This window comes from Alexandromys fortis, unplaced genomic scaffold (assembly GCF_014885135.2).
Source record: "Alexandromys fortis isolate MF-2015 unplaced genomic scaffold, M_Fortis_MF-2015_v1.1 scaffold_42, whole genome shotgun sequence".
In the NCBI taxonomy this organism is placed as follows: Eukaryota; Metazoa; Chordata; class Mammalia; order Rodentia; family Cricetidae; genus Alexandromys; species Alexandromys fortis.
This window is the reverse complement of record NW_026067934.1, coordinates 2,609,583-2,623,440: the sequence shown is the minus strand read 5'-3', so window position 1 is coordinate 2,623,440 and position 13,858 is coordinate 2,609,583. Positions and strand designations below refer to the sequence as shown.

General features: G+C 39.4%; 1 pseudogene; it reads left to right on the top strand.

The window, feature by feature from the left end:
* The first annotated feature begins 4,985 nt into the window (after positions 1–4,985).
* On the top strand, positions 4,986–9,810 carry LOC126504014 (inositol-3-phosphate synthase 1-like; annotated as a pseudogene).
* Positions 9,811–13,858: the final 4,048 nt, after the last annotated feature.

Below are 13,858 nucleotides of genomic sequence, written 5' to 3'. Positions count from 1 at the left end.
ATTGGGAGCTCACCAAGGCCAGCTGGACTGTGACTGAAAAAGCATGGGATAAAACCGGACTCTGATCATGGCGAACAATGAGGACTGATGAGAAGCCAAGGTCAATGGCAAGGGGTTCTGATCCTACTTCATGTTCCGGCTTGGTGGGAGCCTAGCCAGTTTGGATGTTCACCTTCCTAGACATGGAGGGAGGGGGGAGGACTTTGGACTTTCCACAGGGCAGGGAACCCTGACTGCTCTTTGGATTAGAGAGGGAGGGGGAAAAGAGTGGGGGGAGGGGGAGAAGGATGGGGGGAGGGAAATGGGAGGTTGGGAGGACGCGGAAACTTTTTTTCTTATTCTCAATAAAAAAAATTAAAAAAAAAGAAAATGATTCAAATGAAAAATGACCTTATAATCCTCAAAGGAAAGAATATGTCTTTATTATTTGAACAAGAGAAAGAACTTCTCAAATTGAATCTTTTTCTAACTAAATGTGTCTGCTTCTTGTGGCCTTATTTCTTGGGAGGGAAAAACCTTAGTTGTAATATATATATGTGTGTGTGTGTGTGTGTTGTAATGTGTATATATATGTAGTATACATATATATTATTGATCTTTTAGGTAGATGAGTTATTAATGTACTGGAGATTGAAGATAGTGTCTCAAAGATGCCAGGAAACGGTTCTACACTTAGATACATAAGTCAGCCATTTTTTACTTCATTTTGAGATAGATACCATTAAATTTCCAGGCCAGTCTTGAACTTTGATTCCCCCTGCCTCAGGTTCTGGAGTAGCTGTGATTGAAAGCCCAACTCACAAGTTTCAATTCTTATTCATTTTTTACATTGCCTAATGTCAATGAAAGTCTGTCAAGATGGCTCAGCTAGGATTTCCTCTACTCTAATAGTTCTCCACAGGAATATTCTGTTGAACTGGGCTCCCCCTTTTCTCCTTATCCACCAGTTCCAAATTTTTGTTGTTGTTGTTCAATTAATGCTGATACTCTGCTTCTCCTTTGCTATAAAATTCCACTTTTCAGCCCTAATGTTTCTTAAAGTATTAAAATACACTTAATGGATGAATCTAGGTTTAGAAGCGAAACAGGAGATTATGCATTTAACCCACATGGTACTTGATTCCTGAACACAGGCGCTAAAGAAGGGTAGGGAAACAGGAAATCTAGGTTTCAGGTCTGGACCAAAGAAAAAAGGAGAAGAGACAAAGTACCAAAGAACATGTTACTTTGAGAAGATATTCTAAGAGAGGTTAATAAAATATTGAAATCATAAATATCACTCTTTATGTACATCTGCCTCTAGAAGAAAGCTGAAAACAACACTAATACGAACCTATAAAAGGTCTTCAAAGTGTTCCTTTATTTTCAGGCAACTTGTTTTTTACAGTCCTTAAAATCAATTTTGCAATTAGTTCTTTATTATGTCTGCCTTTGTTACTAAACCAGTTGTCTCCACAAAGACATTTTTTACTAACTCTTGTGCCTCACATAGCATTAACGCTCAGTCTTTGAAGATAGAGTCTAAGATCAGGATCATTCATAATCCCCTTACTAGGTGACATCATTTGTTTTAAAATATATTTTAAAATCATATTTTCAGCTTGACCACTAACTTAAAGCCACCAAAGGAAAAAATCTTTCTCTTTCTGGAACTTTCAATGTAACCTAAAGATGACTCCCACAAAGGAGAGCTGAGAAACTTGCATACTGCAGTCTTCCTTCCCCTCAGTGTTGGCTCCCTTCATCCCAAACTGACCAAAAAGCTCAAGTTTCTCATATTCTTCTCGAGGGCTATCGAATTTAAATATATTTTTACATGCATAATCCCTTAGTTCAAATCTGTCCAGAAAAAAATAAACAACAGACTCTAAGTGTTGCCTTTTGTTTGAGATTTGGATCTCATTAATCAAAATCTCTTAGTTATTTACTCTTTTGTGTTTATTCAAACAGACCTCTACTTAGAATATTAAGAAATGGAAGCAGATTAGGTGTCTATGAACAGATAATTAGATAATGAAAAGGTACACTATATGCGCAATGAAATTTTATTTAGCAATAAATAAAAATAAAATGAATGGATCTGGGAATTCTTTTATTAATGAAGGTAATTCAAAATTTGAAAAATAAATGCCATGTATTATTTCTCATATGTGGATTCTAGCTTACAATGTATATATGAATATATATAAATAGATGTATATAGTGCAGTCTAATACCTAGAAAATGAAGTGAAAAAATTTTATTGAAGAAGGAACGGACTAAAGAACAAGTGATGAAACAGAAAGGGAATGAGGAGAAGGGAAAGAAGTGGTGGGGTGAGGCAAGGCAATAAAGGAGGGGAGGGCAAAGGATAATCTGCTAAAACATGCTCTGTTTGAAGTACCCTAATGATATCCAATTTTATAGTAATTTAAAAAGTAATAAAATGTTCACAAATCTCATGCACAGATATTCAGCAAAACCAGCAGAGAGTTGTTCTAGAAATGGATTATGATGATCAGATATGCATTTGAAAAGGGAAATGCTGACACTTTTACCTCGTGCTAGATTAGTAAAAACTGCATATATTTTTGCATACTTTGAAAGATGTTTTAGTCATCCATTTTTACTGAAATGAATTTCATACTTTCACAAAATAGGAAATATAAAAGGAATGCAGTAATATTTATTTTTAAAATGCTTTTTCAAATGTGATTTTTAAAATTTAGTAAGTTTATGAGTGTGAGTGTTTTACTTGCATCATGTCTGTGTATTATGTGTGAGCCCATGAAGGTCAGAAGAGGGTATCAGATTTCCTGAAACTAAAGATGTGATTGGTTATATGGATGCTGGGAATAAAATCCAGGTTCTATGCAAGAACAACACATGCTCTTAACTTCTGATTCATCTCTCAGGCCCCAGTACTTAATTTAAAATTACACTGTTAAATTAACAGACAATTCATTACTTAACTTAATCTAACTCCTACCCCTTTTCTCTCTCTCAGGTTTAATGATTATGCTGACTACATATACAGCTTGTGCTCCATTTCTTTTAAATCTGTTCTTCAGTAGGGAAATAATTTAGTTCAGAAATCCTGGTGTGCAAAATTCAAGCCCTGTTTATTCAACTAGGATTGAAAGGAATTGTTAAAATTGCAGTATGGCATATTTAGAGCTTTTCTTTCTTCATCTGTTTTATTTATTTAATTTGTTTTTTCAAGTCAGAGTTTTTCTGTGCAGCTCTGGCCATCCCAGAACTCACTCTATAGACAAGGCTGTGCTCAAACTCATAGTGATCCACCTGTGTCTGCCTCCCAAGTGTGGGTATTAAAGGTGTCTGACACTACCAGCTGGCTCTGTATTTCTTTTTCTAAGAAATAAACTATGATCTGTTATCCTTGCAAACTGAAGATCTGGTGAGTTATGGAATGATTTTTTTTTTTTTGTATTCTATCTTCTCTAAGTTCTCTGGGATCACCTGCACTTCACAAATGTATCCTTGACTAACTGTTAATATTAGAAACGTTAAATATAGGGCTGGCATTGCTTTTCTGGACTCCCATCTTGAGGACACATCAGCAGAGAAGATTACTTACTGTTGGTCATACTTTAGTGATAATATTTAATTCATAAATAAATACCCAGGAGAAATAATTTATCCTTCTAAATACAAATGTCCTTTCTAATGACAACCATGGTAGAGATAAATCCAAAGGAAAATTCTATGTTTACTTCTTTTTATTCATAACACCAATAAAATTTCTCTACATTTGTTTTTATTCACCAAACATATATTAGTGTTCCATGATTTACCATAACTGACAATGATGCCTTGTTTTAAATTTGGTCTTTCATTCTGATTCTTTGTTATTCTCAAACATTTTTAACAGAAATATTTTCCTTATGCTAAGAGAAAAATGAACTGATGTCCTTTTTAAAAAAATGATTAAAGTAGAAAGTCCATTTTCTAAAGGTAATTGAGTTTTAAAACTGTGATAAAATACACATGATATGAAAGTTTCTATTTTACCCATTTAAGGCATATCACTTGTTCGTGATAAGTATTCATTTATTGTCCCCAAATTCTATTTAGAATGCTTTCCACCTTACAGAATTGAAGCTGTAGGCCCATTAAATAAACACTCGGCTTCCTTTTGCCCTTGATAAGTACTATCTACTTTCTGTTTCTGCAAATATCACTAATGTATGTACCTGAAAAGAGTTCATTGAGACAGCATTTGGACTTTTATGACTGGCTTGTTTTAATTACCATAACGTCATTAAGCTTCATCTACGTGGTACCATGTAGCACAACAAGTGACTGTCTGCTAACACCTTGTTTTACATTATCTAAATATTCCACACTTTAAAATTTTCAAGTAAATGTTTTACTCTCTGCTTTACACTTATACAAATAAACATTTTCTTCTTTGTGAAAAATTATGTGATTTGTATTATCATTCCTGCATTCAATCCCAGCATCACAAAATGTTTAGCAGTACAATTTTATTTATCTATATACATATATTCACATCAATACATTAGCTGCTTGCCCTTGAATATTCCTTATTCTCACCACTTATTTTGAATCTAGATTGATTTTCATTTAACTATAATGTTCAATTATGTTTTATTTTCATTTTTTTTGTTTGCTTTGCCTAACTGACTTCTTGACATTTATTTTCCTATTGGCTTTTTTTTTTTCAAAAATGAGTGAGGAACAGATACTGTATATGAGACACTTACTGTGTTACTGTAATGTAACTTTATAAATGCTGTAAAACTAGTGTTTATGATGTCATTGAGATTAGAATTCTATGAGAGAAGCAGATTCTTCAAATACTCAAACAACTCAAAGGGTACATATCTGGCAAAGGCTAATGTGATGGAGGAAGGTCATTGGCTAATAAAGAAATTGCCTTGGCCCATTTGATAGGCCAGCCTTAAGGTGGATGGAGTAGACAGAACAGAATGCTAGGAAGAAGGGAAGTGAGCTCAGACGGCATGCCTGCTCCTCTCCAGGGCAGACTCAATGAAGCTTTGACCCAGGATGGATGTAGGCTAGAATCTTCCTGGTAAGTGCACCTCGTGGTGCTACACACATTAATAGAAATGGGCCAAGCAGTGTTTATATAAATACAGTTTGTGTGTCGTTATTTTGGGGCATAAGCTAGCCAGGCAGCTGGGAGCTGGGTGGCAGGAACGCAGCCCGCAGCTCCCACAAAAGTAATGGTAAATTATTCCTGTCTAAGGTGATAGAAATATTAAATGCAGTGTGACGAAAAACAAAGCCCAGGGAGAAAGAAAGACTTTGGCTGGTATTTTAAAAAAGTTATCATTGAGTTAGATGAGAGAGTCTAACTAGAAGAAATATATGTACAAAGAACTTTAGTGGAAAAAAATGGAGAAAGAATGAAATCCAATTTTCATGTCAAAGAAACAGACATGGGAGGAAGACCTTGGAACAAAGGAGGGCTCTATGCCATTGTAGTCTTCAAGTCCATGGAAAGCCATAGAAATGAGTTCACAAAAAGGATCAATGCATACTATATAGTTGGGAAGGCATTTTGGAAATCACAGTGGTCTTAGTACACATCTTTGCTGGTATCAGTGAGGATGAAAATGACGAGGCGGATGGAGATACAAGTACACTTTACTTATTACTCGATTCGGACTGAATCTTGGAGGACAGGAAGGCAGCAAACAAACATCTTGGAATTCTGGTTTGTATAGCTGATTGGCTGGTGATACCATTTGTAGAAAATACAGGGCTATATGGAGGAAGATTAGATAATTTTGAGTTGTGTAGTATGTCAAGTGTGGCAATTGGCTATGATGGTCTGAAATTGAATTATGTGATATTTTAACCTTAATTATAGTTTATAGTTAACTGATGGCTTCTTTTGCATACCTGTAAGCTAAATACCTGTCAAAAATAACCCAAGGAAGAAAAAAAAAATTCTGTTAGGTCATAGTGCCAAAAGTTTCAGTCCATGATTGCTTTAGTCTTATATGCTTAAACAGAATATCACAATTTAGGAGCTAATGCCAGAAGACAGCTAGCTATTCAACTCATGAACGACAGAAAGCAGAAAGTGTCAGCAAGCAGCCAGGGACAATGTATCTCCACTTTCAGCAACCAAGTCACTAAGACTACAGCCACTAACAGACTCTTCTCACCCAAGCTATGAAACCTCCCACCCATGGAACACCAAGAATGTTTTAAAAACCTAAGCCTGTGGGGGAAAACTTTCAGATTTAACTTTAAAAATTGTTGTATTTTAGGGTAGGCTATTTGTCTCATGTAGCTTGCGGTGGACACAAAACCTTCTCTTAAGTGTCTCCATAAAATATAATAGGTTTGTAAAATACACTATCTTATCGTGCAAGTACTCCAATTTTTTATATATGGCAGATCAAACATAGATATATTCCAACAGGTTAAGTGTATTGTGCTGAGTCTTATATTAGAAAAGTTACCATCTGTTAAGTTAAGTTATGACATCACAAATGATAAATTTGATCTATGGTTGACAAACTATTGTTCACCCACCAGTACCCTCACCAATTCATGAAGCGTGTTCATTCCCACACTCACTGAAGCCAACTGAGAGAGAGGAATTCAGGAATTTGAGCTTTTTCTATCGCACAGTGTTTGCCTTGATTCTATAACTAGGGACCATTGCAACATTAAACCCATTTTGTGGATAGGAAAGTCAGGAAATATTACTCTTAGAACATACTCAGAATGTTCTCAGACAGGCTGCATTAAAACTTATCAGTTTTCCCTATCAGTAGAATACACGAAAGTAATAAACTGTTCCTGGAATTTCTCCTGATTGTTGTTCAGTGTGCCTGAATGATCAGTGTCGAGGCACTGAAGATGAAGTGGAAGGAGAGTTTTACTGATTGACCACCATTCTTAAATTTGCACCAGGGGAAATGGCTCCATCTTAATAAATAGACAGAGCACAGAAATTACCCAATAGATCTTAAGTTGCTTGGTTGTTAGGAATTTCTATAATTTTCTTCAAATTTTGATAAAATTGGAAAGAAACTTTGAAACTACGTGACACTTTAAATTTATCAGGGAATGCACTCTGTAGTCTCAATTTAACATTTAATTTTATTAGCTACAGAAAGGTAGACTGATTATTCCACAGGTATAAGCAATATCCATAATTAATCCACACCACAGGACTCTGGAAAAGATCACTGGGAAGCTTTAACTGAAATGTGATTTTGAAGCTCCTATTATCCTTAGTGTGACTCCTTTATGCATTTGAAGGATGTTTCCATTTTCATTTGCAAAAAAAAAAAAAAAAACTCAAAAACAATAACACCACACACACACAGACACACACACACACCCCAAACCACACATAAACCAGCTTTAGAAAGCCAACAAAGCATTCTGTTAAGGGAAAATAACAACAACAAAAATAAAACCACTCAAAATCCTCATTAATACCTAGCCAGAATTCATGTAGATTTTGAAAGCTGCTGTGAATATGAATAAAACTGGGTTGAATAATGTCATTTAAAGTAAAAGACAAAGATCTACAATTTATTTGCCGTTGTTGATCAGTAAATGCACAGTTAAATTGCAGGGATTTGAAACACAGGTCCTTTTTAGAAACAATTGACATCAAAACCATTTTTCAGACTTTAATTATGTGCATCTAAGATATTGTCTAACTACTTTTTGGGTTGAAGAATGGATTCAAACCACAGCTGATCAGAAGACAAAAGGTCTCTTAACTGCTGAGTTCAGTTTCCAGCACTGCAGTACGAAGGACAAAAGAGACCCATCTGGAATGTCACCTGAGTTTGAAGTGACCTCACAGAAGACCGCTCAAGCTATGAACATTATATGATCTGTCTTTTCTTCTTGCTTTCAACTTATATCTCATCAACCCTTGGCTTCTACAGGAAGTTGATATGCCAAAATTGCATAGGAGACAAAAAGAAACCCTGACTGTAGTAGCTTGATCTGAAATCAAGAGAGACCCCAGTGGTCTGTTCCTTGATTCAGCACAGAGCTCTCTGCCTTGCTCAAAATAGATTTCCAGGCCCCCGCGCGCGCCCTGGTGTCCCGTGCTGTCCGCCTCTGTAGTCCGAGCCCAGCTGCTCGCCTCGTTGGAGCCCGCCGCAAGATCCTGGTGTACAGCCCGGACTTATTCTACAGCGCCAAGGCCGGCGAGGCTCGCTACGAGTAATAGACGCGCGTCAGCCGCGAGGGCGGCGTGCTGCGGGTACAGTCCACTGCTACTCGCTTCACCTTCCGCACCGCCTGGCAGGTGACCCGGCTCGGGGTCATGCTTGTAGGCTGTGGTGGGAACAAAGGCTCCACGCTCACCGCGGCCGTGCTGGCCAACCGGCTGCGTCTGACCTGGTCCACGCGCACTGGTCGCAAGGAAGCAAACTATTAAGACTCGTTGACCCAGGAGGGCACCGTGAACCTGGGTCTGGATGGGAACGGCCGGGAGGTGTTCGTGCCCTTCAGCACTCTTCTACCCATGGTAGCCCCCAACGACCCGGTGTTTGACGGCTGGGATATCTCGTCACTAAACCTGACCGAGGTGATCCAGCACGCACAGGTCCTGAACTGCAGCCTGCAAGAGCAGCTGTGGACCTACATGGAGAACCTGTATCCCGGCCCTCTGTCTACATTCCTGAGTTCACCGCTGCCAACCAGACAGCACGTAAAGACAACCTCATCCCTGGCACTCGTGCACAACAGTTGGAGCAGATCCTAAAGGACATTAGAGACTTCCGAGCCAGCGCAGGATTGGACAAGGTCATCGTGCTGTGGACCACCTATATGGCGCGTTTCTGCAAGGTGGTCCCAGGTCGCAATGACACAGCTGAAAACTTGCTGCATACTATCCAGCTTGGCCTGGAGGTGTCACCGTCCACACTCTTTGTCATGGCCAGCATCCTGGAGGGCCGCGCCTTTCTCAAGGGGTCCGCACAGAACACGCTGGTACCTGGTGCCCTGGAGCTGGCTTTCCAGCGCCATGTGTTCGTGGGCGGGGATGATTTCAAGTCTGATCAGACGAAGGTCAAGTCTGTTCTAGTGGACTTCCTCATCGGCTCTGGCCTGAAGACCATGTCCATCATGAGCTACAACCACTTGGGCAACTATTGTTATTGTTATTATGGGCAGAACCCATCTGCACCACTGCAGTTCCGCTCCAAGGAGTGACGAAGAGCAGCTCGGTGGACGACATGGTTCAGAGCAACAGTGTCCTCTACGCACCAGGAGAGGAGCCAGATCACTGTGTGGTGATCAAGTATGTGCCCTACGTGGGGGACAGCAAGCATGCCCTGGACTAGTACACCTCAGAGCTGATGTTGGATGGAACCAACACCCTGGTGCTCCACAACACCTGTGAGGACTCGCTCTTGACAGCGCCCATCATGCTGGACCTAGTACTGCTCACAGAGCTCTGTTACCGAGTGAGCTTCTGCACCGACTTGGACCCTGAGCCTCAGGGCTTCCACCCGGTGTTATCTGCTGTCGTTGCTCAGCTTCCTCTTTAAGGCCCCACATGTGCCTCCTGGCAGCCCAGTGGTGAATGCACTCTCCCACCAGCACAGTTGTATCGAGAACATTCTCAGGGCCTGTGTGCGGCTCCTGCCCCAGAACCACATGCTTTTAGAGCCCAAGATGAAGGGGGCAGGCCCAGACATCAAGCCAGGAGAGATGGCGTCCACCAGCCCACTGCCACATAAGAAAGAGTCGACACCTGCTGCCATCAATGGCTGTACCGGCGATGCCAACGGGCACACGCAGGCACCAACACCAGAGGTGTCCACTGCTTAAATCAAGTAATCCTTTCATCCAACCCTCTCATCATTGTCCCCAGGACCTTGCCAACAAAATAAAGGGTCCTCATCAAAAAAAAAAAAAAAAAGATTTCCAAAGTCACCACTGTGTGTGCACAAGCCAATGCTAAAAATAGGAACTTTCTCTTTTAATATCTTCTATTTTAATTTTCCTTATTCCTGTAAATGCCTCTTTTGTAGATAAAGTCTTGGTGATACACATCATTCAATGAGGGCCAATCTTCTGGTACTGGGAAAATGTAGCTAATGTCAGCAGGGGAGTCTATTGCACAATGTTTGAGTGGAGTATGGTCAATTTTATGGCTACAAAATACTTAAAAACTAATTGAACCACGTGAGGATCAAAGACATTTTTGTTTGTTTTCTGTTCTTGTCCAATTAAGCTAGTCAGTTACGAATAACCATTAACACTGACAAACCACATTTATTGAAAGCTTTCACTAAATGATGTTTCTAGAATTTTTAATTTCTTCATTTACCTGCAATGTGGAAATTGCTTCATAGTCTTAATCCTCAATAAAAGATTCATTTATTTAAAATATATTAAAAACTAAAAACAAACTTCTAGATACATTTTATAGACCAGATAGTGTTCTACAGGCTTGTAGTAGTGGCATAATCAAGTTATCAATAGGTGTTATTAGGAAATAGAGGCATAGATAGAAATACCTTAGTCAAGAAAGTCTTCTGAAGACAAAAATGAACTAGATGAACTTTCAGTAAGAAATGTATTACAGGTAGAAAGAAGAGGGACTTTGGAGTACATGGCTTGGAAACATTCTCACTTGCTTGGAAGAAACCTTAGATTTGATTATAGACCTTACTGCAGCAAGAACCTGTGTGCAAGTCCAGACCTGACCTGCAGCACTTAATTAGGCTAGACAGGAAGAATAGCCATTGCCAAGTATCTACCTGTCCTTCCTTCTCTAGCACTGTAATTATCAGTATGTCCTACCACAATGGGGTTTCATAGTTGAGGGAGAGGGTATAAACGCAGGTATTCTGTACATGCATTTACCCGATATCTCCTCAGCCTTCTGGCAAAAGATCTTGTATGGCCTTGTAAACAGTGAAGATTAAATTGTACCCTAGCTACAATGGCAAGGCACTTAGGGACTAACATGATGTGGTTAATAGTTAATTATACAGATCATACTGAAGATTATAGGACTGCCTTTAGAGTGGCAGGCAGGCATGAAAACAGCAGTATCAGAATTCTCCATTTTTCTGTGTTACCAGTGAAGTAAAAGAAAAACCCTGAATACTTGTGGTAGGAAAGTTATTGGAGGTGTAAGGAAAAAGTCTTGAAATGAGCTTTTAGGAAATTGGTGGAAGGAGCTGGCTGAGGAGTTTGGAGTTTTACTTGATTTACAATGAATACAGGGCGCAAGGATTGAGGCAGTGCCTTCAATTCTTATCAGTAGAGAACAACAGAAAGAAACCAAGACCACCAAACTAGACCTAAGCTGGTAAATTAGCATTAGTAGATAATTGAGTGATTTTGAACAATCCCTTTTATTTTCCCTGGAATAGTAAATTCCTTGAATATTTCTATGTCCAATGCTTACATACCAGGTAATACAAAAAAAACTATATAAAAACAAAACAAAACAAAACAAAAGAACAATCCCATTTAGCTCAGAGTTATATGAACACGTTCACATTCCAAATAACTCTAGAAAAGTATCTGGAAAACCTCCAGTTTTGCTTATTTCCTTGATTAGGTATTTAAGATTAAATTTTCCATGAAAACATTAGATTAATGAACATTACAATTAGTATGACATATTAAAGTCCTAATTCAAACTTGAGGACACTGTTGACCAGTGTACTTTTTACCATTGTCATTTCACCCTTTCCACATTCTACTCTATCATACCTTGCAAGAGAAGGGCTTAGAAATAGCTACATAAATATAGGGCAATCCAGGTTAATGGAGAGCAGTTAGTTGTTGTCTAGGTATCATGTGAGGAGGCTTTTAAGGTATTGAACACATATCAAAATAAAAATTTTCTTGCAACAATATTACCGAAATTGTCATAGTAATGCCTTGAAGATGTGTCACTGGTGCAAGATTTCTGACTCACAGTGAGTCTCAATTAAATTTGAAGAAAATTCACCAAGCCATGTTGGGCAACATAAAGACCACTGAGCATAACATATCCCACTAGATTCTTTAGTGGAGTCTCAGCACTCAAGACTGAGTACTATCCCAGCACTGAAAGAAAAAGGATTTCCTTGGCCTTGGACCCCCTCCCCACCCGTAGCTAACAAACAGAGCTAGGCTTTTCTCTTTTTCTCTTCTTTGTGGGTCCTTTGGAGGCTCTTTGATGTCATCTTAGAGGGGACTATTAAAGGAGAAGAATGGTGAAGTCTCTAATAGATATGCTACAAGGTTGTATTCTTATCAAAGCCTAAGCATGTTGTTCAATCCTCAAGCGTGTTAACAAGAAATACTGAAGATGGTTCATCAAGTAAACTGATTACAAATCTGCAATGGTTGCCTGGCTCACTCTTGCCCAGGAATTCCTCAATGTAATTATCAGTACTGCGATTTTCCAGCAGACCCTAATGACTCCTCTTTCTCATTACAGTTGACCTTAATCCTCTCTGGTTAAAAGCTTTATAAATAAGTTCTGCCACTATCATAATGCTTTTCTAACAAAATTCCCTTTCTGAATTAACATAGTTTCCCAACATTCATTGGAATATATTTGTGTTCCATGGAAATAATAACATGCCTTTTTATTCCATGGATATTTAGCTTACAGATTGTGATCTGTTAGTGAGCAGTCTTTATGAGTTCATGACTAAGAGCAGATAGCCCAGAATGATACAAATGCATGATTTTGAATTAGCTTCACTAAATAACTATTGAAAATATTATTATTTGCATACCATGTATCTTCCATTTCCCTGAATTAATATTTTTACGATGTTTTATTTATTCTTTAAAAACGAAAACAAGCTATCTTTTCCCCATTTTACATACCAATCCCAGTTCCCACTCTCTCCCTTCCTCCCACTCCCTTCACCTGGCTTGCCCCTGCCCTACCCCCACCCACTCCTCAGAGAAGGTAAGGCACACTCCTTTGGGGAAGTTCCAAGGCCCTCTCTACTATATCTAGGCTGAGCAAGGTATCCATCCAAAGAGAATGGGTTCCCAAAAAGTCAGTACAAGAAGTAGGGATAAATCCTGATGCCATTGCCAGTAGCCCCGCAGTCTGCCCCAGCCATACAACTGTCACCCACATTCAGAGGGTCTAGTTTGGACCTATATTGGTTCCTTCCCTGTCTGGCTGGTGTTGGTGAGCTCCCATTAGCTCAGGTAAATTGTTCCAGTGGGTGTCGCCACTATGGTATTGACCTCTTCGCTCATATTCTCGCTCTTTTATACTCCTCAACTATACTTTGGGAGTTCTGCTGTGGGTATCTGTCTCTGTTTTCATCAGTTGCTGGATGAAGGTTCTATGGTGACATTTGAGATATTCATCAATCTGACTACAGGGGAAGGCCAGTTTGGGCACCTTCTCCTTTACTGCTTAGGGTCTTAGCTGGGGCAATCCTTGTCTATTCCTGGGACTTTTTCTAGTGTCAGATTTCTTTCTAGGCCCATAGTGGCTTCCTCAATCAAAATATCCCTTTCCTTGATTTCATCTCTGTTTGTCCTCCATCTCGATTATCCAGTTCCTTCATGTTGTCCTCCCTCCTTCCCTCTCCCCTCTTCCTTCTTCTTTTACCCTCTATTCTCCTGTTGAAATAAGAGCGGCGGGGCTGCGTCCCCAACACCCCGGCCGCTTGGCTAGCTCATGCCCGAAATAACAACACACAAACTGTATTCATTTAAAGAACTGCTTGGCCCATGAACTCTAGCCCTTACAGGCTAATTCTCGCACCTGGACTAGCCCATTTCTAATGATGTGTGTAAGCACCCCAAGGTGCGCTTACCGGAAAGATTCTAGCCTAAGTCCATCGTGGGTTGCAGCTGCCTGGGAGAGCTGAGCATGGCGTCTCTGCTCCAGCAG